We start from the raw sequence: 27540 nt of genomic DNA, 5'->3' as shown, positions 1-27540 counted from the left end.
ATTTCAGAACTCTAGATCAAGCCATTCCAGAAATATAAAAGGGATCTTCTTTTTCCTTGGGGAAAATCATTGGACCTCTAGGCAGAGGTGCACCTAGGTAATTTTGGAGCCTGGACCTAAAGGCCTTTGCAGACCCCACTCCCCTGCAAATTAAGCATCATCATGCGCTGTCAGGTGACCACACCACCCAGGACAGACTAAAGAGGATTGGGGAGGGGGCAGGGGCTGTGGAGGCCCTGGACTTGAGCCCCAAAGTCCAGGGGTAAGAGCCCCTCTGCCTCTAGGAGAGCTGGGCCTCCAGGTCAGTGCTTAATGGTGCTCCTGGGTGTGGCAGCAGAGGACAGGTGGTGGCGCTCTGTGATGCTGATAGAGTAGAGACACATCAAGCAAATGGGATAGCTGGTGTGGAGTTAAAAGGTCAGAAATGAATCTGGGGGAAGGTTCTATGGACTGTTGTCCTTAGCAAAGTAGGACTGTGATCATAAACAGCTTTTCCAAGTGAACCTGTCAGCAGATATTTGAAATTATTCAGCAATCCCAATTTCGAGAGCAAAACTTTCTTGAGGATCCATGTTCTTGTGGAAGTTTTACTGATGCCCAGATTTCCAATATGTAATTCAGCCAGCCCTATGATTTTGCTGCACCTTCCTCCATCCACTTGCTTCTGGGGAAAGAATTTCAAAGCTACAGAGGGGTCATGGATAGAATTGGGCTGAGCCTGGTTTTTGTGCATAAATTTCAGTGAGGAAAATGGGATTTGGGCGAGGCCCAGAATGTTCCCAGTCTCTTCCCAAATCTTTCATTTTCATTGTGAATTATTTCTATACTGTTTTCTAATGACAAAAAGTTCCCAAAGCAGTTTACGTTTTTATTAAGAATTATTTCTATACAGCTTTCTAACAACAACAAAACATTCCCCAAAGCAATTTACACAGTGAAAGGAATAAGAAAATAGTTCCTTGTCCCAAAAGCACTCATAATGTAATAGGAAATGTGTGAGAGACAAGATTAAACGGCCACTAGGAGGGATGCTATGCTGGCATGGCATGCAGCTGCTTTGGCACTTCTGTTTTTTAAAAGAGTGTTTCTCTTCTTGTTGGCTACATGATTGAGCCAAGCATATGGTCAGCTTGATGACATCACGACACCACCTACCCAACATCACAAAGCCAACTCAGAGTGAGGGCATCTGCCATTTCTTATAAGGATCTGTTCAATGGCATAGCCACCATTGGACAAAGGGGGACAAATGTTGCTGGGCTGTCAGGATCAGGGGACCGCAGAGGTGCCCTTGCCCCTCCCCCAGATCACCCCCTTGTCCTCTCCCACACCCAGCCAGCAAAGAGAAGCACCAGTGCTTCTGAAAAGTTCAACTGACTCAGCTCCACTGCTAGCTCAGTGGTGCAGGGAAATTTCAATAACCTCCCCTTCCCACAAAAGCTCTCTATGCCACCCAAAAATATGTCCTAGAGGGTCATGCAACCCTCAAGGATATGTTTTCAGGTGGCACAGAGAGCTTCCAAGAAGTCATTGAAATTCTCTCTCTCTCTCTCTCTCACACACACACACACACCCCAGTGCTGCATCAGTCTGGACATCTTCAGGAGCACTGGTGTTACATAGGAAGCTGCCTTATACCAAGTCAGGCCATTGGTCCACCTAGCCCTGTCTTGTCTACCCTGACTAGCAGCAGCTGTCCAAGCTTTCAGGCAGGAGTGTCTCCCACCCCTACCTGGAGATGCCGGGGATTGAAGCTGAGATCTTCAGTGTGCAAAGCAGCAGCTCTTCAGTGTGCAAAGCTACAGCCCCATCCCCTAAGAGAGGAATATCTTACAGCAGACAGTGCTTGAATGTAGTCACCCATCCAAATGCTGACCATGGTGGGCCCTGCTTAACAAGGTGACAATTCATGCTCGCCACCCACAAGTCCAGCTTCTCCTGTTGCTCCAGTGCTTTGTTAGTCAGGATGTCAGTCTCTGAAAGCTACGACACATTCCAAACACTTTTATGAGCTGGTATTTCACTAAGCATTCTGCCATTCTTGCATAATAGAAAGTGACTCTAAGGATTCCGGTTGGACCAGTCCCGTGAAGTGCAGATGAGAGCAGATATAAGCGCCACAGAACTTGCAAGGTTTCCATCAAGTTTACAGAGCCCCAGACAAGGGGCAAAATCTGGGCCCTGGTGTTATTTTTCTGCCATTCATTAACTTTTTCTGATCCTCTGTTATTTCCTCTTCCCTCTCAGTTTCCCTGCGTTGCTCCTATTAGCACTTCAAAATCACTTTTTGCACTTCAAAATCTCACCTGCTGTCTTTTGCCTCATTATGCTTCTTGCCATGCAATTTCCTACAAAGATTGGCCTTACAGAGCACCACCATCCCTGTCTCAATGATAATTTGGAGGGCTGCAAAATGGGATGAAAATGTTAGGAGAAAATCAGGAGAGGGTAGGGAGTGATACCCTCACTCTGATTCAGTTTTGTGATGCTCTCATGTAGTCAGATATGACTGGCTCTGTTATGCCATCAACATAAGAACAGCCCTGCTGGATCAGGCCCAAGACCTACCAAGTCCAGCATCCTGTTTCACACAGTGGCCCACCAGATGCCTCTGAGAAGCCCACAGGCAAGAGGTGAGGACATGCCCTCTCTCCTGCTGTTGCTCCCCTACAACTGGTATTCAGAGGCATCTTGCCTCTGAGGCTGGAGGAGGCCTATAGCCACCAGGCTAGTCACATTGCACCACATTGCATTTACATGCATTTCTTTTGAATGTGTCGATCAACCCTTAGACTTTGTTGGACCTCTGTGTAAGGTGGCAGGGGTCTTGAACCAGAGACTCTAGCAGCATTGCCACTATAGTGGCTGTCAAGCTGAGGGAGTTATCAGCCTTCTCTCTGATGCACTACAGCACCATTTATATAATATATAATGGCTGCAACTGGCACTACAGTTTCAGTCTGCTCTCTGCTGCACTACAGCCCCATCCATATAATGGCTGCAACTGGTACTGCAGTTTTCCAGCCTGCTCTCTGTTGCACCACAGCGCCATCCATATAATGGCTGCAACTGGTACTGCAGTTTTCCAGCCTGCTCTCTGTTGCACTACAGCGCCATCCATATAATGGCTACAACGGGTACTGCAGCTTTTCAGCCAGAGTGACCTGAGGAACCATCCAATCTTGGCCACTCTCTGCTGCCTCTGACTCCTTTGACCTTTGCCTGCTTTACAGTCAGACCTCCAACCTCACCTGCTAAATGGAAGCCTGGCTTGGAGCCAGGCCAACGCCTGATGCTCTGGAGGAAAAGGCTTCCAAAACTGCAGAAGGAACTCAGAATTTCTCTCCTCATGTCCTTGTCCTCATGCCATTATCACATCAAGGGTACTGTCAAGAAGCTGACTATAACCACAGTTGCCCGGACAGCTCAGCGAGGAGGAGGGAAGTGGTCTCTAAGGCATACAGTGCTCTAACCATTTAGACTACTTTTGCACCTCTTGTCTAAACAAAGACTGCTTAGACCATGAATTCCCAACCATCTTACCTATGGGTTGTTTGTTTTGTTTTGTTTTGTTTTTAAGAGTTAGATACATCCATAGAGTTCTTTCAGCTGTGAGTTAAAACATGTGCAGGGAGCCACTCATTTAGGCTTAGCTCACTAGCCAGCCATTATTTTGTTACCAATACCCTCTCTTCCCTCCAACGCTTTTCTGGCATACAGACAGAAGGCTTAGGAAAGAAGCAGGTTTTTAATCATTTGCAAAAGGAGAGGGAGCAGTGTTCCCTCTAAGGATGTCAGGATGCCATGTTGCTTGTGTGGCTCTGTGGAGTCTGGAGAAGGGCGTGGCACCCCTCCTGTGGGGCTTCCCTTCCCTTTAGGGGGCAGTAGGGATGAGAAGGGCCCAGGCTGGTTGGATCCCAGTGGGGTTGAGAGAGCAAGGCAGGGAGCACTGCAGGAAACAGCTCCAGGGAGACAGCTCGGCTGGGTGTGGCAGGAAACAGGAAGCCAGGTCAGGAAGGGGGCGGGGCTGGAAGTAGGCTTTAAGCCCTGTCCGCTCTGCACTGGGGTATTTAAAGACAAGGCAGCTGAGGAGGAGGAGGAGGGGGGGCTGCTTCTGAGTATGGGAGCTGGGAGTTCTCCAGGAGGGAACTGGCTGAATGCAGCAAGCCAGGAGGAGGACTCAGGTGACAAGCTAACCTCCTCCCCTGGCTGTTCCTGGGGCTGACCTTTTGGGGGTTCTTCCAGTCGTTCTGGAGTTCAAGAAGGGCTTGGAGCCCACCTCATCCCCTGGGAGTCTGTCAAAGGCATGTGAATGTGCATGTGCTCACAAGTTTTTTGATGTCTGCTCAGTTAATTTTAGATCCCACTCAGCTGGAATCAGGAAGGCCTCACTCTGAATGCACGTGTGCACACTCTGCCTTGATACTGCCGCCCAGGACAAAACTCATTCCGCACACAGATGAAAAAAATTAGAGGGAACACTGATAGGGAGATGATAAGAAACAGTGGAAGCCCTCTCCTAGTGCTCAAAAAGGATTCCTGCTGTTTATTACCTTACCGTCTCAAAAATGGCAGTGGAAGTTAGAGACCTCTGGGGAAGAGATCTGTGTGGTGCGGGGTGTCCTGCTCGTCAGAGGGCTGGGGGGACTTGTCACTGGCAAGATGGCAAGTGGATTTGTAGATGCCTGGTGTCAGGGAACAGTGGTTGCGGGGCGGGAGAAAACAGGGGAACTTACCCCAATGACAGGGAGAGCCCATCCATTGAGCCGTAAGCCCTGCCCACTGCCCCAACTTGAGGTAAAGGTGAGCCTGCAGGGGGTGGGTTCAACCCAAGTTGGCCCAAACTGGGAGAAGCACCCAGGCAGAATGATGGGGCTGAATTCTCATGTGGCCTGTGATCTTGCAAGATGTTGGGATGGGATCTTATGAGATTCTGGGATGAGATCTCATTCCGGCCTGAGATCTCGTGAGATTCCAAGACAAGATCTCATTTCGGTCCGAGACCTCACAAGATTTGCTGAGACTGCCAGGACCTATATAAAGGATGAGGGGCAGTTACTGATCAAGGTCAAGGATGAGGAGCAGTTACTGATGAGGGACTGTGTTGGTGAGCGCCCTGTGAGTTGGATTGAGAGCACCATCAGAGGTGTTGTCTGAATGTAACCAGCCCTGCTATAGGTGGCACACTGAAAACCTCTGAGGCCTGTCCTGACTACTTGGAAGCTCTCCCTTGTTATTTCAGCCCAGGTGCTTCAAGACCCCACACCTGGCTAAGTGGAACCTCCAAATCCAGAGGCAGTATACCTATGAATACCTAATGCTGGGAAGAAACAATAGGGCAGAGCTATTGCCTCCATACTCAGACACTCCCAGAGGCATGGTGCCTGTTCAATGTTGACAGCAAAATGCAGGAGTACACGGACCTTTGGTCTCACCCAAAGGGCTGATCTTATGTTCTTAACAAGGCAGTATTATTGGATATTGCACAATCTTTGATTGCGTCTCTTTGTTTCTTCTTTATTGTAGCTGTATGTGTGACTCTAAGGAAGCTGCCGTTTCATAACCAACTTGACGTTTCCTCATCATAAAAGTGACAGAATTAATTCTAAAGGTTGCTTGACTGCCTGGACATGAATTCAGAACACACCCACTGTGCAGGATTCCACATGCCCGACTCTTGTATCATTTGTGCATGGTTTCATAAATCTGTTTATTTTAAAATGGGTCATTACAATGCAATTTATAGTCTCATTAGCCCTCATTAATGTCCTTACCTATTGCTTTTTAGCCCAATTGATGCAGACGCCACACACCAACATAAATTTGAACCAATTCCAGAAATGGCATAGCCACAGGGAGAAATCAAGCTGACATGAATTGGACAGATATAAGGGGGGAAACGGTGACCTATGTGATGAGGGAAATGAGTCAAAGTAGTCCCATTGAAATGTGAGCTGCAGTGCCTAACTTGTCCTCGTAGTTTCAATGAGACTACTTTGAGTGATTTTCATTATAGTTTGGGGATGGAGCTGTAGCTCAAATTCCCATGAATAAAACTACAATGTGACACAGTAAGGCTGTTCACACAATCGAAACCTGGGTAGGACAAGTGTCATTCCCAGGTTTGGGAGCTGTGCGCTCTTTTCAATTTTCAATTGTGTGGGAGCAAACAAACAGTTAGGAGGAGGGAGAAGTGATTATGTGGGAGACAGGAGTTGGACAGGAGCTCCATCCTACCCAGCTTTCGTACCCAGCATTTGATCAAGGTAGGAGGTAAAGCTGCCCTCCCCAGTTCCTGTCTCCCACACAAGAACTTCTCCCTCCTCCTGCCTGGTTGTTTGCGCCTACACAACTGACATTTGGGAACAGCCTCAGATTGTGTGAACAGCCTCCGTACCATTCCTGTGGGAGAAATGGCAGCCTCCAGTGAAGATTGCTCAGATTGATTCTCTACCCCTTTTCACAGCTTGAGAATGTAGTCAAGAAAATGAGAGGAAGGCTTTGGGATGAGCCCACTGGCGGAGCCAGCCGATGGCGGCCTGTGTCCCATCCCACCAGTGGCCCCACCAGTGGCGTCCTGTGCACATGATGCCATGCACACATGGCGGTGCCCGGGCTCCAGAGACCCCACACGAGCTCACCCGATCTCATTTCCAGGTTTTAAAAAGCTGCTGCTGCAGCAGTTTTTAAACTGCTGTAAACTGTTTTAAATGGTTTTAAATGTTTGCCCTGGTTTTCCAGGGTTTTAAACTGTTTGAATGTTTAATTGGTTTTATTCTGTTTTTATAGTTTTGATTTGAATTGTTAACTGGTTTTAATTGTTTTTATTCTGTTGTAAACAGCCCTAACTATTTTGGAAGTGTGGTATATAAATAAAATACATCAAACAAACAAACAAACAAACAAACAGTCCGCCTCTACCTCTAATAAAACTTGTCCTAAGATGTTCTAGCAAACAAACAGTCCGCCTCTGCCTCTAATAAAACTTGTCCTAAGATGTTCTAGCAGTCAGTAGGTGGCTTCATGTGATCAATGCCTTGTCAGTACTCTGGAAAACAACAGTTCCTGGTTTACCGACTTGGCAATCAATGATCATGTGAAGCTGCCCAGCGTGAAAAGAGGTTCCTGAAGATGGAAACCTTGAAAACTCAAAGGATGCCGTCATACTTGTATAGTTGGAGAACTACTAGCATTAACAAGAGCAACAAGGAAAATGGCCACAAGGTGGCCCCATTGCAACATAGCATGCATTTATTGTTCTAGCAAGGGAACCCCTGCTAACTCAGCCCTGTTAACTGAGTGAAAAGGCATTTTTATTATTTAAAGTGGTGATTCTCTTGTATTTAGCAATGATTCTCTTATATTTAGCAATTGTCCCTAAATAAGCCCAATGCACCATTTCCCCGGTGGTTGTTGCTGGTTCCTGGTGTTTACCTTGTGTTTCTTTCAGATTATGAGCCCTTTTTGGAGAGGAAAGCATCTTATTTTTATTTCTGTGCAAGCCACTTCATGAACTTTTTTTTGGTTGAAATGGTATATAAATATTTACGGTAGTAATAATAATAATAACAACAGTGTTCAATAAACTATTTCCTAGTGATGCTTTTCATGGACAGTCTAATTACATTCCATATGTTTTACGTTTGCAATTACAGTTTAGCAATCGTGAGCTTAAGTACAAAACTGTATTTTTAGAAAGGCATATTAAAGTGGAAGGAATAGTCACATGTATTTAAAAGAATCATATTTAATACATATACAGCAAACGTCCCGGTTTTATTTGAGCAAAGCTTTTGCAAAGCATTTCATAAACTGCAAATAAAATATGGTTGACTCATCATGGGTGAATGTTGCTTCTCTTCCCCCTGCTATTAAATGTTTATTGGTTTATCAATAAAAATTTAGACAAAATACAGAAATAGACATGCCATTTCTCCCCCGCCCCCCGCGCCAACATAGATCTTTGATATAAATTCTCAATAAACCCAATTTATCCCCTTTCACACTTCTTCTCCTACATATTATACAACCTCTAATAACTTGAATTGCCTTGATCTGGAATTGCACAAACTGTCTAATGTGTAATTGCATGCACATCTAGGTACTGGCCATATGCTGGCATTACTGGCCAGCTTTGACGTGCCCATCTCCCCTGCCACTCTTATAATTTCCCCCCCATTCCCCTTTAGGTGGGCCTGAGGAAAGCGCACAGCTCCTGGAAGATGAAGGGGGCATCAAATGCTGGCACTGATGCAGGCAAGGTTGCTTGAGCCACCGCTGGTGTAGACATTAGGCCAGTGTTTCCCAACCAGTAGCTGGCTTGCTCCCTTATGAACCGGGAGGGATGCACTGGGGTGAATAGGCTTCCAAAGTGAAGAGTTTGAATGTTCTGCTCTTTGAGCTGTCTTGAAATGAATGAATACATTTAAAATATCATGCAGTGGCTTTGCTGCCACTGCTAGGGGAGTGCAAACCAGCTCGATTCGAACCGTGGTTTGAATCGAACCGGACCAGCCATGGTTCTAAGAACTGGTTCGCTGGCCGGTCTGGGTATACTTGTAAAGTAAAGGGGCATCCCAAATCCTCCCTAGAGGCTGCTGGGGTGGGGGTGGGGCACGAAAGCAGCCTTCATACCTTTAGTGGAGGTGGCAGTATAGGCGGCAAGGTGGTGACGGAGAGAGCAGCGGCAGAGGCTCCTCCAAGCTCCCACTGGCCTCCCGAATGACAGTCCAGGCTGACTGTGGCCCAGTTCAGGCCTCTGTGCATGTGCAAAGGCCATTTCACAACCTCTATGCATGTGCAGTGGCCATTTTCATGACCTCCATGCATGCACAGAGGCCATTTGCATCACAACACAAATTGTGTTGTGATGCAAATGGCTTCTGTGTGTGCAAGGACCGTGCACATGTGTAGTGTGACCCACTGCACAAGAAGAGGAGGAGGAGGAGGAGGAGGAGGAGGAGGAGGAGGAGGAGGAGGAGGAGGAGGAGGAGGAGGCTGATTTGGAAAGCCAGTGTGACCTCCATCTTATTTATTTATTTAAGTGTACCTCTGGATGAAAAGGGTTGGGAGACACTGCATGGGATAATACTGTGCTAGACAGAGCAATGAACTGACTCGGTAGAAGGATAGCCAGACCAATGATCTGATTCGATTTCCAGCTGAGTGGGAATCATATGCACCGACCAGTGCTTTGTGGACAATTGTCCAACACACAGGATTGCATGTGCATAACCCTTTGTTGTTGCTGTTATTAAAAGCCAAACCCCCACAGATCAGCTGTTTGGCATGGTGGAGGGGGCTGGATTTCCGGTTTTCTCTTCCCCCACCAAACAGCAGAGGCTATAGATCTATGCACACTTCAGAGGTGCCGTACTTTTATTCATAACATTTCTCCCTTGCCTTTTTTGCACGCTGCTACTGCTTTACGTGGTTTACATATAGGAAGGGTTGGGGCTGTCTCCCCCCACCCCACCCAACCCTCCATGTCTATTCCTCAGGAACCTTCATTTCTCTAACCCAGAGGTTCCTAACCTATGGTACTCCAAACAGGGGCGTAACTATAATAGGGCAAGGGGAGACAGTTGTCTGGGGGCCCACTGCCTTAGGACATGCTTACCAGAACAGCATGTCTTTCTCTAGTCCCATTAAATGGCTTGCATTATCCACAATTTACAAAACCTTTAAAAAAATAATTTAGGATGATGTTCTATTGTGGCACATAGGTTTATTCAGCCTCAATTAAGACTTCTTTACTTCATGAGCTGAGCTTCAGTGAGGGGGCCCCCCATTTTAAACTCTTGTCTCTGGGCCCACTCCAACCTTGCTACACCCCTGACTCCAAACACTGCTGAACTACATCACCCCCAGCTACAATTATGCGTTGTAGTTCAGCAATGTCTGGGGTACCACAGATTGGGAACCCCTGCTCAATCCTTACTAACTTACTAGATCTAAATGTGAGTAAGGTAAAGTGTGGTCAAGTTGATTTCGACTCCTGCCACCCACAGAGCCCTGTGGTTGTCTTTGGTAGAATACAGGAGGGGTTTACCATTGTCTCCTCCCACACAGTATGAGATTATGCCTTTCAGCATCTTCCTATATCGCTGCTGCCCAATAGAGTACCGGCAGGGATTCAAACCAGCAACCTTCTGCTTGTTAGTCAAGCATTTCCCCACTGAGCCACTTAAGGTGACTACCTTGTTATAAACAATGAAATGGCCATACATATTAGCTATACATGCTGCAGACATACTGTACATTCATTTCCTTAAGTCCCATCCTTCTTCCACAAAGCTCATTTACCCTCACACTGATCCTGTGAGATAGGTTAGGGGGAGAGAGAGAGAGAGAGAGGGAGAGAGAGAGAGAGAGAGAACAGCACTGATAGCACTGATCCAAAATGTCCGCCTCCAATTTAACACCTTGTTTATTGGCAGTGAAACTGCAGAATGTGTGTTGGAAAGATTCAGGAATGGGGCCATTTTTGAGGGTGGGAGGAAAAACCCATTGCTAGCAGCGGCCCTCCCAGAATCTGCCATATCTCACCCCCCAAATCCCTAGAACAGGGTTCTCAAACTTGGGTCCCGAGGTATTGTTGGACTACTACTCCCATCGTCCCTAGCCACAATGGCTGAAGGTTTCGCACCTGGGGACCCAAATTTAGGAACCCTGCCCTAGAATAACACTGCATGAGGACATAGTGTTGCTCTTACTGGGTCTTCTGGGATGGGGGGAAATGCTGGCCACCAACCAGCAGTCACTTTGAGGAGCATGGCCAGTGCTGTGAAGCTGCAATGGTGGCAGGAAAAGAGAAGATAAATTGGGGCCCAGTTCTGTTTCCAGTTATGTTTCTCTGGCCCCAGTTCTGCCCCACCTCCTGCAAAATTCAGGCCACAAGTTCTTAGGAGCGAATCCAAGGTCACCTAGTGAACTTCAGGGCTGAGATTCAAACGCAGGATTCCACACTTCCAATTCAACATTCTGGCCACTGCACTGTATTAGTTCTCCCTTTGCTTGTTAGTAAAAACAGTTACCGTTAGACTTGTAAAAGAATATCCTTCTGCGTTATTTAGCATAGGAGAGAATATTTCAGGGAATTGTGCTACCCATTCTATTGAATATATTGGAGAATATTCTTTTATAAGTCTAGTTACAGTCTCATCTGTGTTGATAACATTGCTGTAATGTTCTTTCTTTCTTTCTTTCTTTCTTTCTTTCTTTCTTTCTTTCTTTCTTTCTTTCTTTCTTTCATACCTCATAATAAAGTATCAACAAATAATCATCCTGTTCTTAAGTTACATTGTTCTTAAGTTACATTGATTTTTGTTTTGTTTCGTAACTAGCCCTTTTCGCACAAAGCCCTATGTGCCCAGAATTCTGATAGTGGTTTTAGCTGGGACTTTGAACTTGTTTATTTAATTTTATATTAGTTTTATTTTACAATGTATCTCTTTTATTGTGGTGAGCCGCCCCAAGCAGTAGTGTACTGGAGGGGTGGAGTATAAATGTTTCAAAAAAAAAAAAAAACAAATAATATAAACAAGTTCAGAGCTGTGCACAGGTACAGTTATTCACACATTATGCTGAACACACTAGTTTGCACAGTGTACAAACTGTGTACAACACTTGTACAGCATAATATCTGAATATGTTCAACATCTGTGTACAGTGTACACTGGTACAGAACCGTATGCAGGTTTAGTTATTCACACCTTATGCTGGATACAGGTACAGCACAGTACACTCCTACTGGTACCACTTGAGCAGCCTGTACCCAGGTTCTCTTTTTAAATGAATACAGGTACTGTCAGTAACACAAAAACATGTTCAAGTGCACAGATACCTTAATGCAGGTACAACGTAATGCCTGTATTGTGCTTTCATCCTGCATGTATCAGACTGCAGGCCTTAGACCCTCCTTGTCAATACCCTAGTGAAATATCTTTGTCCATCCCCACTAACTATCAAATCTGAAACGATCCCATTGGTACACTCACTTGCGTGCAAGTCCCTTGGCACAAAGGAGGGCTTACTTTTGAGTAAAGAGGCAAAGGGATCTGGCAGCTGGATGGGTTAATCTGTCCCCGACATGCCCCTAGAAACATAAAATAAAGGATGACCCAGCTGACATGCTTCAATAAATTGCTCTTAATGTGAAACTAACATCCCAAGCTCTTTGCTTTAAAAAAAATCCGTCTGCTCAAAGCAAAATGTGCTGCACTTTATGATTTAGTCTCAAAGTGCTAATCAATGCTCCCCTCCCTGTCAGGGACCTTGATGGGAAGAAAAATGCTGAAATACGATTTTTAAAAAATCATAAAAATGTACACATCATAATCACATTTTTTCCTGCATACCACTTAGATCATCAATTTAATGATTTCCAGTTGCTTGACATTGGGCATTGGTGTGCCAACAATTTCTAAGCAGGACTCTGCATTGATTTCGGGGTGGGTGGGGGTGGGGCTGCTTAAAGATTGATGATGTGAAATGGTTTGCTATATTTTCATCAAATAACCAAAGAAAGTATATCATTTTCCCAGCTAAGTTAGTTAAATTCCAGTATATTTTGCTATTAAACTAAAACCAGTTTTAAAACAACATGCTGAGATTTCTAGTCTGTCTACTCAGGGAAGAGGTGTTCTGAATGGGGCAGCACTTTCTTAAAGGATCAGGTTCACAGCTTGGGCCTACTGACAGGTCGAGCTTTCTCACTGGAGGTCCAAGTGGCATCTGTCTGTCAACAGCACCTTCCATCAACTAGGTTCTGCCTGACCAGAAACACCTGGTTAGGTGAACTCTTCAGGTTCTGGTAACTTCCAGATTAGACTACTGCAGTGTGTTATATGTAGGGCTTCCTTTGAAGACTGTTTCAAAACACAGTTGCCTGGCTGCTAACTAGGGGATATAGGTAATTAGGAAGCTGCCTTCTACTGAGTCAGATCCTTGATCCATCTAATTCAATGTTTTCTGCTCTGAGTGCCAGAAACTCTCCCGGCGTTTCAGACTGAGGCTTTTCCCAATTCTACCAGGAGATGCCAGGGACTGAAGCTGTGACCTTCTGCATTTCAGAGCAGATGCTCTGTTACTGAGCTATGGCCTCCATCCTCTAAATATGTTAAATAGGAAGCTGCCGTATACCCAATCAGATCATCGGTCCATCTAGCTCCGTAACTCAGCCCTGCTAACTGAGCAAAGAGACACCTTTCAAAGTGGTGGCTCTCTTCGATTTAGCAGCGGGAGAGCAACTGGCCCTATCCAACCCCAGCACAGCATCCCTCCAGTGGCTGTTGCTGGTGTCTACCATATGTTTCTTTTTAGATTGTGAGCCCTTCTGGGACAGGAAGGGAACTGTCTTAATTATGTATTGTTTATTTTTCTGTGTAAACCACTTTGAGAGGAGAGCTGGTCTTGTGGTAGCAAGCATGACTTGACCCCTTAGCTAAGCAGGGTCTACCCTGGTTACATTTCAATGGGAGATGCCCACTGAGATGCCCCAAACCTCCCTACAATTAGGAAGGAATGGGGATCCCAAAACACCTCACGTTAGAAAAGGAACTTGCAGCTGCTTTCAATGGCCTTGGCTGTCAAGACTCTCAAGATCCGAGAAAACACAAGGACGGGAAACGGGTAGGAATTAATCAGAAGTTTTATTTCTCACCAGATTTTCAGATGAATCTCAGCATACAGCAAAATCACTTTCTCCTCCAAAAGCTATCAAGCAATTTAAGACTAACAGCTTTAAAAGATTGTCAAAAGCCTCCCCCTTTTGTGGTCACAATTTCCTCTGCACCTTACCATAGCCCTTGTGCATCCTCTTTTTGCCTGGCATTAGGTGTTGTCCAATTGATTGATCGAATCAGCTTCCTCCCTTCTTCCTCTCTATCCACCTTTCCTCAAAACAGGGTTATTGTACCTTTTTGCAGATCACCCACACATTAATATTTTTCCATTCTTCCTTGATAATAATTGGTCAAAGGGGGTCTTGACCATTGTGACCTATAACCCAATTTGCTATTATCTTTGGCATTTAATTTTATTGGCTAACAACAGGATATACGCAAGTGGAAACCAAAAAGAGTACAAATCTGGGCGTGCCACCCCTTCAAGCGGAACACTTGTGGTTAGCATACTCTCACTTTTCGACCCTGTTTTTCAGTGAAAAGGGAGAAGAACCTTCACAAAATTTGAGGAAGATTGCCTGAGTCAACAGGCTAATTCTTTAAGACTGAACAAAAGAGAGGAGGTGGGGGCTATTGAGGAGGGGTGGGGTTTGGGGAAAAGTAGTGATGTGGAAAACTACTCATCAGCAAGTTGAGGTGTGTGTATTCAACTGGAGAAAGGGGCATTTAGTTTGGACATAGCGTGGGAGATCGGAATTCACCTATCACCAGACCAGGGGCATGATCAGTCCTGACCATTAGCTAGTGTCAAGGCCTGAACTTATGTCAAACACATGGACTCATATCAAGCACTTATCTAATATAATATGGGCTAACTTATCCAACACAAAAATGACCCCTACTATATCTTACACCACATGTGAGCACTGTAAAGTATTCCCCTCAGGGGATGGAGCCAGGGGTGGATTAACCTCTTTGCCGCCCATAGGCAAAGAGGATTTTTACTGCCGGAGGCAAGGGGCGAGGAGAAATCCCCCCTTTTCATCTATGAAAATCACCACTGCCGTGGCAGGATAAAGCATGGTGTTAGTGGCTCGTGGATGACTGCAGGGAGAGTAGATCGGGGTGAGGAAGGAAGGCCACTACTTTTTAAAAAAACTTTTAAATTAAAGTGCTACCCATTCATGATTTCTCCACTGCAGCGGCCCCTTCCCTCCAGTAACATCCGTCCCTTGCTTGAAAAGAGTGCAGGCCTCACCTGGCTTACTCACTGCTCGGCTCCCCCTCATTTCAGGCAGCTGTTTGCTGCCTGATCACCTATTTCTCCCTCCAGCAAGGGAGAGAAAGCAAAATAAATACTGATCGGGCAGCCAATGCCCGAAATGAGGGGGGAGCGCGCACTCGGGTTCTCTGGAGCCTGGGCCATGCCCCCACTTTGCGTGTGACATCACGCTAAGCAGGGTCTGCCTTAGTTGCATATGAATGGGAGACTTGATGTGTGAGCACTGTAAGATATCCCCCTTAGGGGATGGAGCCGCTGCTCTGGGAAGAGCAGAAGGTTCCAAGTTCCCTCCCTGGCAGCATCTCCAAGATAGGGCTGAGAGAGATTCCTGCTTGCAACCTTGGAGAAGCTGCTGCCAGGCTGTGTGGCTGTGTGGCTAGATGGACAAATGATCTGACTCAGTATATGGCAGCTTCCGATGCTCCTATGTTCCTATGTTGAAGAGTGGTATACAGGGCTGGCTCTGTGGGATCTGGCACCCAGATGCAACATTCTGTTGAGTGCCCTTAGTTGTCGTGAAAAATAAAAATTTGAAATACAATTAGTGCTGCCATAGGATTTTATGTAAGTATGTTCATAACTTTGTACATAACATAATTATGTATAGAATATATGGACCTTGAAGAAGCAAGATAGAAAAAGCATCTGGAGAGATCAGTATTACATGTTGTGCCTTAGGAGAAACTTACTCAACAAGGTGAATTAAATATAGTTAGAGAACATAAATGTCATTTCTTCACTGAAGGCTGTGCCAGCTATATATTTTGCTTGTGGGGTGGCGTGCTCCACATATACCATCTTGAGCTCTTTGGAGGAAGGATGGGGATTAACAGACAATGTAACAAGAAGAAGAAGAAGAAGAAGAAGAAGAAGAAGAAGAAGAAGAAGAAGAAGAAGAAGAAGAAGAAGAAGAAGAAGAAGAAGAAGAAGAAGAATAGAGATGTCACAAGAACAAAATAAAATCTTATTCCTCAGTGCTACCACTTTACAGATTTTTTGGAACTTTTGCAGAACTAGTCTGTAGAGGCAAGAAAGTTGGCTTTATACCAATAATATTTCACACATATACTGTATGCCACCCTCAATATGCCTAACATACATTATATTGTTGTAATTCTGTCTAAGTCAGCATCAATTCATCTGCTGAATGTGTTCCAGTTGCTCTTCCCTTTAATTTTGAGGAACTCTGCAAATCCATTTATAAAAGGCTTGGAGACAGAAGTATAAGCAAAACAGCAAGAGTATAATAAAGGCATAAAACCATAAAGCAGCAAAGCATTCAAACAGACACCAGCACTCCGTGAGCTGATATCAGCTGACTCAAGGCGATTGGACAGTTTTGGTGTGGTGCCTAGAACTATATAAACTAGGCATGATGTGAGTGTTTCTGGGTGGAATTGCTGGGTAGCAGAGATGGGAGAGAGAATGGCTCACCTAAAATCCTCAGTTGAGCTCAATTTGAACTTAGGACTTTCTTATCCATAGCTCAGTCCTTGGCTGCTATGCTACAGTCTACAGATAAGTATACCTGGAGGCCGCACTCCAATACTGTATTATCAGGTGGGAACTGGCAATTCATACCTGCAGTGAGAAAGTTATCTACAAGATCCAAACCGGTACAGTCATAAAGGAATTATTTGTATTTGGGAAAACTGAATCTGCAGAGGAAACATTACCACACCATAGTTAGAACTAGTCACATATTTTAGAAAGTAGATTTAATCACTTCTATTTGAGTAATCAGCATGAACAAAATTTAAACTGATCGGTATAGGAAGGCACACTTGATTAATTTTGATACCTATTTTGGTTCTGGTGTTTTACCATAAGAATGAATGAATCTTTAATAAATTAAAGTTGTCATTTCCTTCTAACAATACATGGCAGCTTTTGTTCACTAAGCTGTTATCTCACACTTCTTTCAGTGTCTCTCAAAGGCTGCTGTACTGGTTTTGTGATATTCAATGTTTATTTAAATGTTAAATAAACCAGTTAATTGGTCAAAAGACAAATGATTAATCAACTCAAAATTCTCAAGACAGAACAGATTCCTCAAACAATTCTGCTTTAAACATTTTCTCTTCTATATTCAATTAAAGCAAAAAACCCAACAAAAAACAGGAGATCAAAATCTAGGAAGGGGGAGGTAATTAAAAGAAACTCAAACTCAAAAAAGGGCTAGCAGGGGCCTTACCCCAGTGTGATCAAGCCTGAGGGCCGGGGATCGGGAAAACTCTGTTTGGTGGTCTGGTGTCACTGATATGGTGCTTGGTTCACCAGCGAAAGGAGGCGCAGGAGGGGATTCCTGACAGTTTTTTTCTTTCGCTGCTTCTTGCTGGCTGCTGCAGCCTGGTGTGAGGAAAATTGCCCTGCACGCTGGGAATAGCAAAGAGGCGGCACGGGCCTCGCACAATTGAACATGCTGCTGCTCATTCACAACACTAGTGACTGACTTGAGTCGGGCAGGCAGGGGCAGCGCGGGGCAGTGGTGTGAGTGATGGAAGGTGAGTGGCACCGGCAGAACACAACAAGCAGCACATAATTGTAGTTGGTGGCACTGCAGCAGGGCAGGCTTTGACGCCCCCCAGCAGGCAACGCCCCGATGCGACGCATTGCTCGCTTACCGGGATGAGCCGGCCCTGGGGGTATATAAATATTCATAGTAGTAGTAGTAATATCTACATTGATTGGCAGTAGCTTTCCAGAGTTTCAAACCAGTATTTCTCAGCCCTCCCTGGAGATGCTAGGGATTGAACCTGGGACCTTCTGCATGCAAAGCAGATGCTCTTCCGCTGAACTAGGGTTCTTTCCCCCAACTCCTCCCTCCTATTCCCTGCTTACCTGCACTGACTCTGCAACCTAAAAGGAATGTTCTCTTTGTTTAGCAAAACACCTGGCCATCGCCTCTCTGGGAGATGCTGAACAGGGAGGACAGGCAAAACAAGCCCCACCCCTATGGTCAATGTGGGTTAAATGGAAAGAATTCTTTATCGGCCCTAAAACTATCCACTCCTGCACTGTAGTCAAGGGAAAGTGGGCTGGTGGTCCAGCTGCCTTCAAATTGAGGATGAAGAGCTGGACTGCTTGATTCTGATGGCCCACCAGGGCTGGCCTCTCATTGGCCAGGCTGCATGAGTCAGGGGCAGCCAGCGGTTCGCCCCTCTGCCTCCCTTCTTCTCCTGTTGCTGCCTGCGACACTCTCCCCCTTCCTCTTGCAATGCAGGGAAGCAGCAGAAGTGGTGGTTACCCGGGCTGGGCACAGGTTGTTGCTTATTCATGAATCCTCACTAGATGGCAACATGGGGCCACTTTTCTTCTTGTTTGTAGTACTGCTGGTTTGAATACCTGTTTGCCATGACTACATATAGACAATGTAATATAGACTACAATGTAATATAATGTAATATACTACAATGTAATATAGACTACAATGTAATATAGACTACATATAGACAATGGGGCTATTCACACCAGCAGCCCTACCCAGGCTTGGAGCGGCCCTGATCAGATATTGCTTTATACCGAGTCAGATCATTGGTCTATCAAGCTCAGTATTGTCTACACTGATTGGCAATTGCCTGAGAAAAGAGGTGTCTTTTTGAAAACAGTCCGAGATGGAGAAGCTCTTATTTTGACAGGGAATATATGCCAGAGCCCAGGGGCAGCCACAGAGAAGGTCTGGTCCTGAGTAGCCACCAAACAAGCCAGTGGCAACCATAACCAGACCTCTCCAGATGATCGGAATGGGCAGGAAGGTTCCTAACAAAGGAGGCACTCTCATAAATGTTGTTTATTGGCTATATGTGTTCAAAGGGTGATTCACTTCTTTACTATTTTTGTCTTTTGCTGTGCTTTAGATTATTCAATGTGGTCCCCCCACCCTGCTCCTACTACCCTCCATTTATTTTAGAATAAGTAGCAGCAGAGAGAGAATTAATGTTCCTGGGCTCCTGGAAGCGTGTGAGTGCCAGCACATAGCCTTAGGTGTACATTAGAATTGGCAGGAGTCCTGCCACTGAGCTCCTTGCAAAAGCATTGCCTTTTCTTACCACATCAAATACCATAATGGGCACAACTGATGTGTGAATTATGGATGAGTATGAAATAAAAACACTGAAAACCTTTATAGAATTTTTATGTTCCTCTCCCTTTTTGGTAATCAGATCTTGATTAAGAGTTGGAATGAGCACCCAGGAGAACGTTAGGATTTCCGGTCTTGGCTCTTCACGTACGGTTCTCCTCTCTGTGTAGGTCAGACAGTTAATGATTCACAGGCAATAGAGTTCTGCTACAAGGAAAGAAAATATGTCTAAATGTCCATTGATCACTTTTAGAAGTTAAGTGACTTCTCACGGCCTTTGATGATAGCAAATCACAAATGCAGGAAATGGCTTGCTAGCAACTCCCAGGCCTCTGGATTGGGTTATGGCATGATGCGAGAGAGGGTCTCTGGATTCAATGAACTGATTTGGCCCCTGGATCATTTTACCAACATGAACCCCAGCACAAAAGAATAGCAACTGGGAACAGATGGCAGGTACAGGGGGTAGGAATTAAGTCCGGGCTCAGTAGAGCTTAGTCTCTGGACCTGTTCTGAACCTGGCAATGCTTTGGAACATCTAGGAAATCATAATAATTAGAGGGCCATTGAGCATGTACAGAGCTTTTTCTCACAGCTTAGCAACAAGAAGTTCCCAGGCAGGGTGAAAGGATCATAGCCATGAGATAAAACTGAAATGAATGAATATTCACAATATGCAACATTACACACACACACACACACACACACACTTACTTACTTACTTACTACATTTATAGTCAGCTCTTCCTCCAAGGAGCCCAGAATGGTGTACATGGTTATGTTTATCCTCAAAACAACCCTGTGGGGTAGGTTAGGCTGAGAGATAAGTGACTGGCCCAGAGTCACACTGTAAGTTTCATGACTGAACGGGGATTTGAACTCAGGTCTCCACAGTCCTAGTCCAACACTCTAACCACTACACCAGACTGGCCCTTATGTCCTTGCAGCATTAGGTGATGATGATCTTCTTAGCAGACTGACAATTAACATCCTGCAAATCCTATGAAAATGATTTCTAATATTTAAAAATAATGAGCAATTAATTGCAGACTCTCTGCTGATCAAATCAAATTTTAATTATGATCTTTGATCAGCAAAACAAGTATAGTAAAAATACAGTGGAACACACTACTCTTAACTATTACATATTCAAAAAGTAGGGATGTGCAAATCAATTCAAATCTGAATTGATTCAATTCAAATCTGGGTGATTAGAGTGATTCAAATTTGAATCAAATCACCCCTTAAAAGGGCAATTTGATTCAAATTCTAAACACATTTTTGAAATTTGATTCGAGAGCCATTTGGCACCTATTTTGAACCATTCAGGCTCTCTGGTTGGTTCAAAAAAGGTGCCAAAACAGGGTTGAATCAATTTGAATTCAATTCAAATTTGAATCAAATTTTCAGACTGAATTTGAATCGGATTCAAAATGAATTTTTGGAGTTTGATTCAAATTCAAAATGAATCAAAAAATTGTGTCATGCACATCTCTAACAAAAGGATTAGCATTATGAATTACTGTTATCATAGTTACAGTTGTACCTGCTGTTCTACAATACTTAATCAATATTCTCAGACATCAATGGAGTGTGAAACTATTTCACGATGGATTCTGCAAGTTGCCATGCAAAATTTGACAGTATTGTATGTCAGAGTTGAGTCCTGATCCACCATAAAAATCTCCGAACATACTGGTGTATTTACTTAAAAGGGTTATATAAAAGATTTTCAAAGGTCATGATAAAAAGAGCAGTATAACAGGGCTTGCCCCACTAGTCTCTCTGCTGTTATCGGAACAATTATGTTGGTTACCTGGCTGTACCCCAAAAGCTTGTACTTCAGGATAGGACCATCAGACATGAACCAAACCTACGCTTTGGAGGCTGCATTTACTACACAAAAACAGGCTGAATTGCAGTATTTTATCCAATCTCTGAAAGTGCAGGTCAGGGGTATAGTTATAATTGAACAAAGGGGACAAATGTCCCTGGACCACTGAGGAAGAAGGGGTCCACCAGCTAGTAGCTTGCTTTTTGTTCTCCACCTTCTGCCTCTCCAAAAAAGGAGGCGGGCCAGAAGCCAAACCACATTTTGTCCCAGGGCCCACTCCGACCTTTCTGCACTCCTACATAAGAACAGCTCTGCTGGATCAGGCCCAAAGCCTATCTAGTCCAGCATCCTGTTTCACACAGTGGCCCACCAGAGGCCTCTGAGAAGCCCACAGGCAAGAGGTGAGGGCATGCCCTTTATCCTGCTGTTGCTCCCTTGCAACTGGTATTCAGAGGCATCTTGCTTCTGAGGTTGGCAGTGGCCTATAGGCCTATATCTTGGTCCAATAGATGTTGACTGTGCCTGTACTTGAGCATAGCTGGGCACAGAAACAGAAACAAGCTGTAGCCCTATGCAGACATTACATTGTACCTGCATTCAGATGTCTGTACACTCATACATGGTGTTGTGTGAATGACTTTGCCTGTGTTCATTTTAAAAGTGAACATGGGAATAGGCCCCCTCAAATGCAGGCTGCAGATAGGATATGTACTACTATACCTGCAATGAACACAACCTCTTAATAACTGTAACTGTGTACGGATCTATATCTGTGTACACTGTATCAGTGTTGAACCTAATGAGGTCATTCTCATGACTAGCCCTACTGGGGTAGGACAGGGCTAGCCCGGGTAAGGCTGGTCATGAGAAGTGCTGGGATTGCTCCTGATACCGCTGCTTCTCTGCCAGGTAGCCCTTATCCTAAATCCAGACAGAAAGTCAAGTAGGAGAACAAGCTAGCACCTCCTACTTCAATCTGTGGTTGTCTGGGTGCTCGTGCTGCTGGCAGCCATCTTGGCAATAGAGTCCAGGGGCAGGAGCAGCCCAGCAGCAGGGAGTTTTCCCAATGCACTGCGCTGCTCACACAGTGCATTGTGGGATACCTGGCAGCCAGGCTTCCTTCCCTCCTGCTCCCGATCATTGCTGGGCTCGCTACAACGACCGTCATGTGGATGCAGAAGTGGTGGAGCCCAGAGGAGGCTCAGATCATCTGGGGGAAGGCAGGCAGGTAGGACCTTCCTTCGCCCCAGCCCTCCCCACTTTGGTTGTGTGAAGAAGGGGTGTAGCTATAATTGAGCGGATGGTTTCAAAGAATCTGGGCCCCCCAGCTCCTGAGGGCCCCCAAACTCCACCCCTCCCTATTTTCTTCATTAACTCCCTCACTCTGTGGGGCCTCCGGGGAGAGAGGCAAATACGATCCCCCTCTTCCCTAGCTACAACCCTGGTTGTGCGAATGACCTTAAAGTGTGAATAGGGCTTAGGATTGTGCGCATGATCCAAACAAAGTGAATCCTTTTCAAGGATCCTTTTTGAATCCTTGATTTCAATAGAAGCATGTGTTTATATTGACTGGATTGTGTTTATATTGACTTGGTTGTGCATGTTGTTTGTAGGTTCAGTTTTCAGGTTAGGGGACTTTGCACCTTCCTTTTTTAGAAACTAACCACAACTGGCAACCACAATCCTTTGGGGAAAAGAATTCAAAACTATTGCAATGAGCTCCACTGACATGTAAGTAGCTCATGTTTGTAAAAACCATTTATTGGCCAGCTGCCAGCCCAGCTAAACTGAGTTGCTTAAGAGCTATCCAGCTGCTTATTAAAATTTAATCCAAGCGATTTTTTTTTAATGTAAAGAGAACTGGCTTGTAAATATTGCTTTTTCTTCATTTCACCACAAGGAGGCGTCCGCAGCTCAACTATGTCTCAAATACAGCGCAATAGGTCCAACCACTAAACATTTCTATAGAAAGGAAAGTCCTTTTCTGTCCAAATTGCAAAATGTTTATCCATCAGAAGAATGTCAAGAAGAAGAAGAAAGAGGAGGAGGAGGAGGAGGAGGAGAGCCCATAATGCCAACCACTGATCTCCCAAGGGGAATGCATTTCCCCCCAGCATAAATTGAAGGCAACAGGCAAACAATAGAGGAATGGCCCCTTAAAAGAAGTAGTTATTAATCTTTGGAGATCACTATTCGCATTTATTTATTTACTTATTTATTTATTTTATTGTTAACTTTGTATACCGCCTTTCATTAAAACAATCCCAAGGCGGTTCACACAAAAATTAAAAACAAGACTATAAAAATGACACAATTAAAATATTGAGGTAAAATATAAAACAAATCTGACTAAGAAGATTTAAAATACAAGCATAAGAACAAGCATTCATTTAAGAATGAACCATCTCATTCACCTCTCTTTTAAAATAAAATTTTCGATTTTATTAAGAGATATTTTTATGGCAAGAATACATATATTTGTGTGTGTACGTGTGTGTACGTGCAAGTAGTGTGTGTGTGTGTATAAACCCAAGTACCTTTAGCAGTTCCTGGTAGTGAATGACTCCTCCCCTCCCTCCACTGCCTTGCTGGAAAAAAAACACAATATAAAGATTTACTTTTATGGGTAGAAATTGTTCGGGGAACCTGTCAGTTTTCAAGGTCAGGAGGAAGCTGACATTCCAAGGCTGTGATCCTTAACACTCATACAGCCTGATGCCCTCCGATCCTTAGGAAGTTTACTCGGAGTTTAGTCCATTGCGGTTTACTCCCAAGCAATCAGAAGACAGATTGCCTCTTTGAAAATAAGTTCCGCCGTCAACATCGGTGTGGTGGGGTTAATTCGATTTACTCAGGCGAATGGCTTTATCCGAATCTTTGCTTCTCGGGCTGAACTTAGGGGCTGGTTCCCACATATGCATGTTGTTCTCACAGACCTTCCCCTTTGCTGACTTGGTCACGGCACAAGTCTTTCTCTACCGATAGCCGCCTCCATCAAATTGTGTTGCGTTCGGGTTAGAGTTTCGATTGTTGTTTGAGATCTAAGACAGCTGTTTCACACGTGCAAACCACCGCTTCTCAAGCCAACACGAACACTTGTTTGCTACTCTTGAGTTCTCAGCTGGATAGAAATCTCAGTGCCTTTCTTTCCCTATGTATTTACAAAGGTGATATGGGCAACTTGAAATACATACATACAAACACACATAAAAAGTATTTTTATTATTATTGTTGTTGTTATTTAATAATAATAATAATAATAATAATAATAATAATAATAATAATAATAATAATAATATATTAAAAGGTGGTGGTGGTGGTGATATGCAATCCAGCCAAAGTTGGCAACTATATACGTCCCATTTGACTTTAGTGGGAGAATTATCTATGCACTCAGCCAGTTTTCAAATCAATGTGTCTTAAATACATGATAAATTATTCAGTTTTGGAGGGTGCCCAGCGCTAATAACAATGGCTGCCATCCTGACTAAATCGACTCCAGGCAGTCCCTTTGAAATTAAAAGGAGAAGTCAGACTCGTCTTGGTAATTTCAGTGGGACTTGGTCTAGAACATTTCTTCAGGATGTCAGCCACTGATCCGCCTTGGGATTGATTATTTTTAATGAAAGGCGATATACACATTTAACAATAAGATGAATAAAAAGGACCCTGTAGTTTTTAAAAAAAACCCCCAACACCACTCCCTCTGTGCCCCCCAGGATTGCTGATCTACTATGCATACGTTCAAGTTTTACACTGCCACAACCGTAGAAGCTGCTATTCTCAAAGCGACAATAATCTGGTCACTTTCCTCCGCTGCTTTCTGCCCCTTGACCCGCCTGTAATGCTTAGTAGACGACCCCTTGTCCGTATAGAATCGCTTCGCTTTTGACACGCCTTTTCCCGGGAACTGCGCGTGCGCTTGTGAGAAATGGGCGGGGATTGCTCCCGAACGTGCGGCTGCGATCCGTGTTCTTCAATAGGAGCTGAAGCAGCCTAATTGCGCGTGGGGCTGGCTGTGGTCGCTGCTGGCCCAGACGAGCGCGCGGCTCGTTTATTTCGAAGGGGCCGGCGCGGCCCGATCGTCTGTCTGCGTGCTTCCTCTGGAGCCAATTTGTGTGAACCTGTTACCCAGCAGCCTACTCCTGCTGCAAATAAAGTACAGCCGATTATTACGTAACTGCGCGGCTCGTGGCCTTTTCACCAGAGCTGATGCTTTCCCACGAAGACGCGAAAATGGCCTGAAATATAATCTAGAACTGGGAAATTAACATTAGGGCTATCCTGTGCACCTGATGGCGGCAAGGCAAGGCGATAACTATAGGTTTGTTGTTGTATGCATGTATTTATTTGTGCGATTTCTATACCGCCTTTCCAAAAATGGCTTTGGGGCGGTTTACACAGAGAAATAACAAATAGATAAGATGGACCCCTGTCCCCAAAGGGCTCACAATCTAAAAAGAAACATCATATAGACACCAGCAACAATCACTGGAGGTACTGTGCTGGGATAAAGAGAATCACCACTTAAAAGGTGCCTCTTTGCCAAGTTAGCAGGGGTTTCGATTGCAATTAGTCCCCAGGGTCCTTGATCAAAGGCACACTTTTCATATTCAAAATGAATAACCCCCCACTTCTGCCATTCGAAACAACAACAGGGCACTCCGTTCTCTAGGTAGTTTCTATTCAGATCAATTGGAGCCCCCAGTTCCAATTTCGGATCGGGTGTATATATTTTGACTGCCCTCTGGACACTATCTGCCATCATACGGATTTTTATATTTCCGCTTGTAAGGAAATCGCAGGACTGAACTTTATTATGAGACAGCATTCTGGACAGTACCACTTCAGACTTCAGGGGTGAGTGAGAGTCCTTAGACTGGAATCTCTCTCTCTCTCTCTCTGATGACTTTAGCCACTCTCAGACCTTCCCAATTCCCCCCGCCCCATCCAATCCTCCAATTAAAATGCAAATCAGTTGCTTTAACATGCAAACTGCTTGCACCCCCCTCGAAAAACTGTCCGCGCAACCACCACCTGCTTGTAAAGGCTGAACTGGTCTGGCAAACCTTTTCTTAGCCTCTTTTCTCTCTCCCTCCCTCTCGTTAATCTGAATGCAGCCGCTGGATATCAGCAAGAAGCGATCACGCTGATGGGGCGGGGGAACGGGGGAACGTAGCAGACCTCCCTTTTGTTTCTGTCCTTTTGGAGACTTTGAGGGGGATTCGACGAAGACGAAGGGATGGGGTAGTCCTCTTGCCTCCCGGGCCACGCAAAGTCAAGGTGAATGTTGTTGCCGCGGGTGCTCAGCGAGGTGCCGATCACGACCCTGAGTATCTTTTCCCATTGGACACGATCCAGCGGAAAGTTCTTTTGCGCTAGCCAGAGCTAGGCTTGCAGAGAGGAGAACATGCTGCCGGTAGATTGTGCCGTCTAGCAAGAACAGCGGCGGCTGCTGTTCTTGAGTGGTATCTGGTTATTGAGTGGTATCTTAACCAGCACCAGCGGTGGTGGGAGAAGAGACTCAACGTCCAGGAGCGCCATTCTGCCGGTGCAGAGCCTTTTCTTTTAGACTCCTCCCAGAACAGGGCTGGTTCCAGACTTAGTCATGACTAAGCACCATTGAAATCTATGGTCCAAGTTAGTCATGACTAAGTTCTCATTCATTGGATCCAAAGGGACTTAGACAGGGCTGCTTAGTCCAAATCCTGCTCATAAACTCGTGATTGTTCGTTTTGCGGGTTTGTCGATTTCAGACATCTCTTATTTCCCTCCCGTGCTGCCCAAACCAGGAGGAATGGTTAACCCCTGAAATTTGTAGTCCAAAATTCTCATTCTCTCTCACTCTCTCTCTCTCACTGTGGTTAAACCTCAGCTACAAACATCCCAGATTGTCCCGGGATGGCTCCTATAGAGATTAAGCCGCAACACACCATAAAAAGATCCCTTTGAGAAAAAAGACAGCGGCGGCCCGTATTGGATTATACCGCCCCAACCCAGGAAGATGTGGGTGTGGAAAAGGTTCTGTCCCTAGACACAAAAAATACAGAAAGGGAATTATTTAATTTCCCTCAGCCTGAAATCCTAACTTGGAAGTGAATTGTGGGGCCAGGGTTGAAAGAAAAGATGAAGGGGGTGGGGCGAGGGTAGAGATGGTCCATCCATCCTCTGTTGGAAAGAAACACAATGCTGGACAGTTAGATGGAGTTGATTTGGTTGAACGACAGCGGTCTTCTGGCTTTGCGGGTGCTAAGGCAGATAGACAGATGGACAAGTAAACACACACACTAAACTAGTTAAGTTTTTCCCTCTTGTCAAATTTGCCTTCGTCATCTCTGGTAACGATCCTAAATACGCTTTCTTGGGAATAAACTTTACTGAAATAAAAGAGATTTACAGTGTTTTTAAGACGTTAACAACAACAAAATTGACTAACCTGCGTCCATGTGTTTGTTTATGCCTTTTTTTAAAAAGGAAAAGATATATCCCCTTCAACACAAGATCCTGCATATATTTACTTAGAAGTAAATCCCGTTCATTCCACTGAAAGTTGCTCCTCCTCCTAGGATCGTGCTCCCAAACAAACCCCAGGGTGTGGAGATGGCGTTTTCTGAGTGCCCATTCAAAACTTTCCCATACATTATCACAGTAATCTTTAAAACGACCCTGTAAGGTTGGTCAGTATGGTCCACTTTCGTTCTGGCAGGAGCCTGGGCTC

This window comes from Hemicordylus capensis, chromosome 5 (genome assembly GCF_027244095.1).
Source record: "Hemicordylus capensis ecotype Gifberg chromosome 5, rHemCap1.1.pri, whole genome shotgun sequence".
Lineage (NCBI taxonomy): Eukaryota > Metazoa > Chordata > Lepidosauria > Squamata > Cordylidae > Hemicordylus > Hemicordylus capensis.
The sequence above is the reverse complement of the archived record's forward strand: the minus strand, read 5'-3'. Positions refer to the sequence as shown.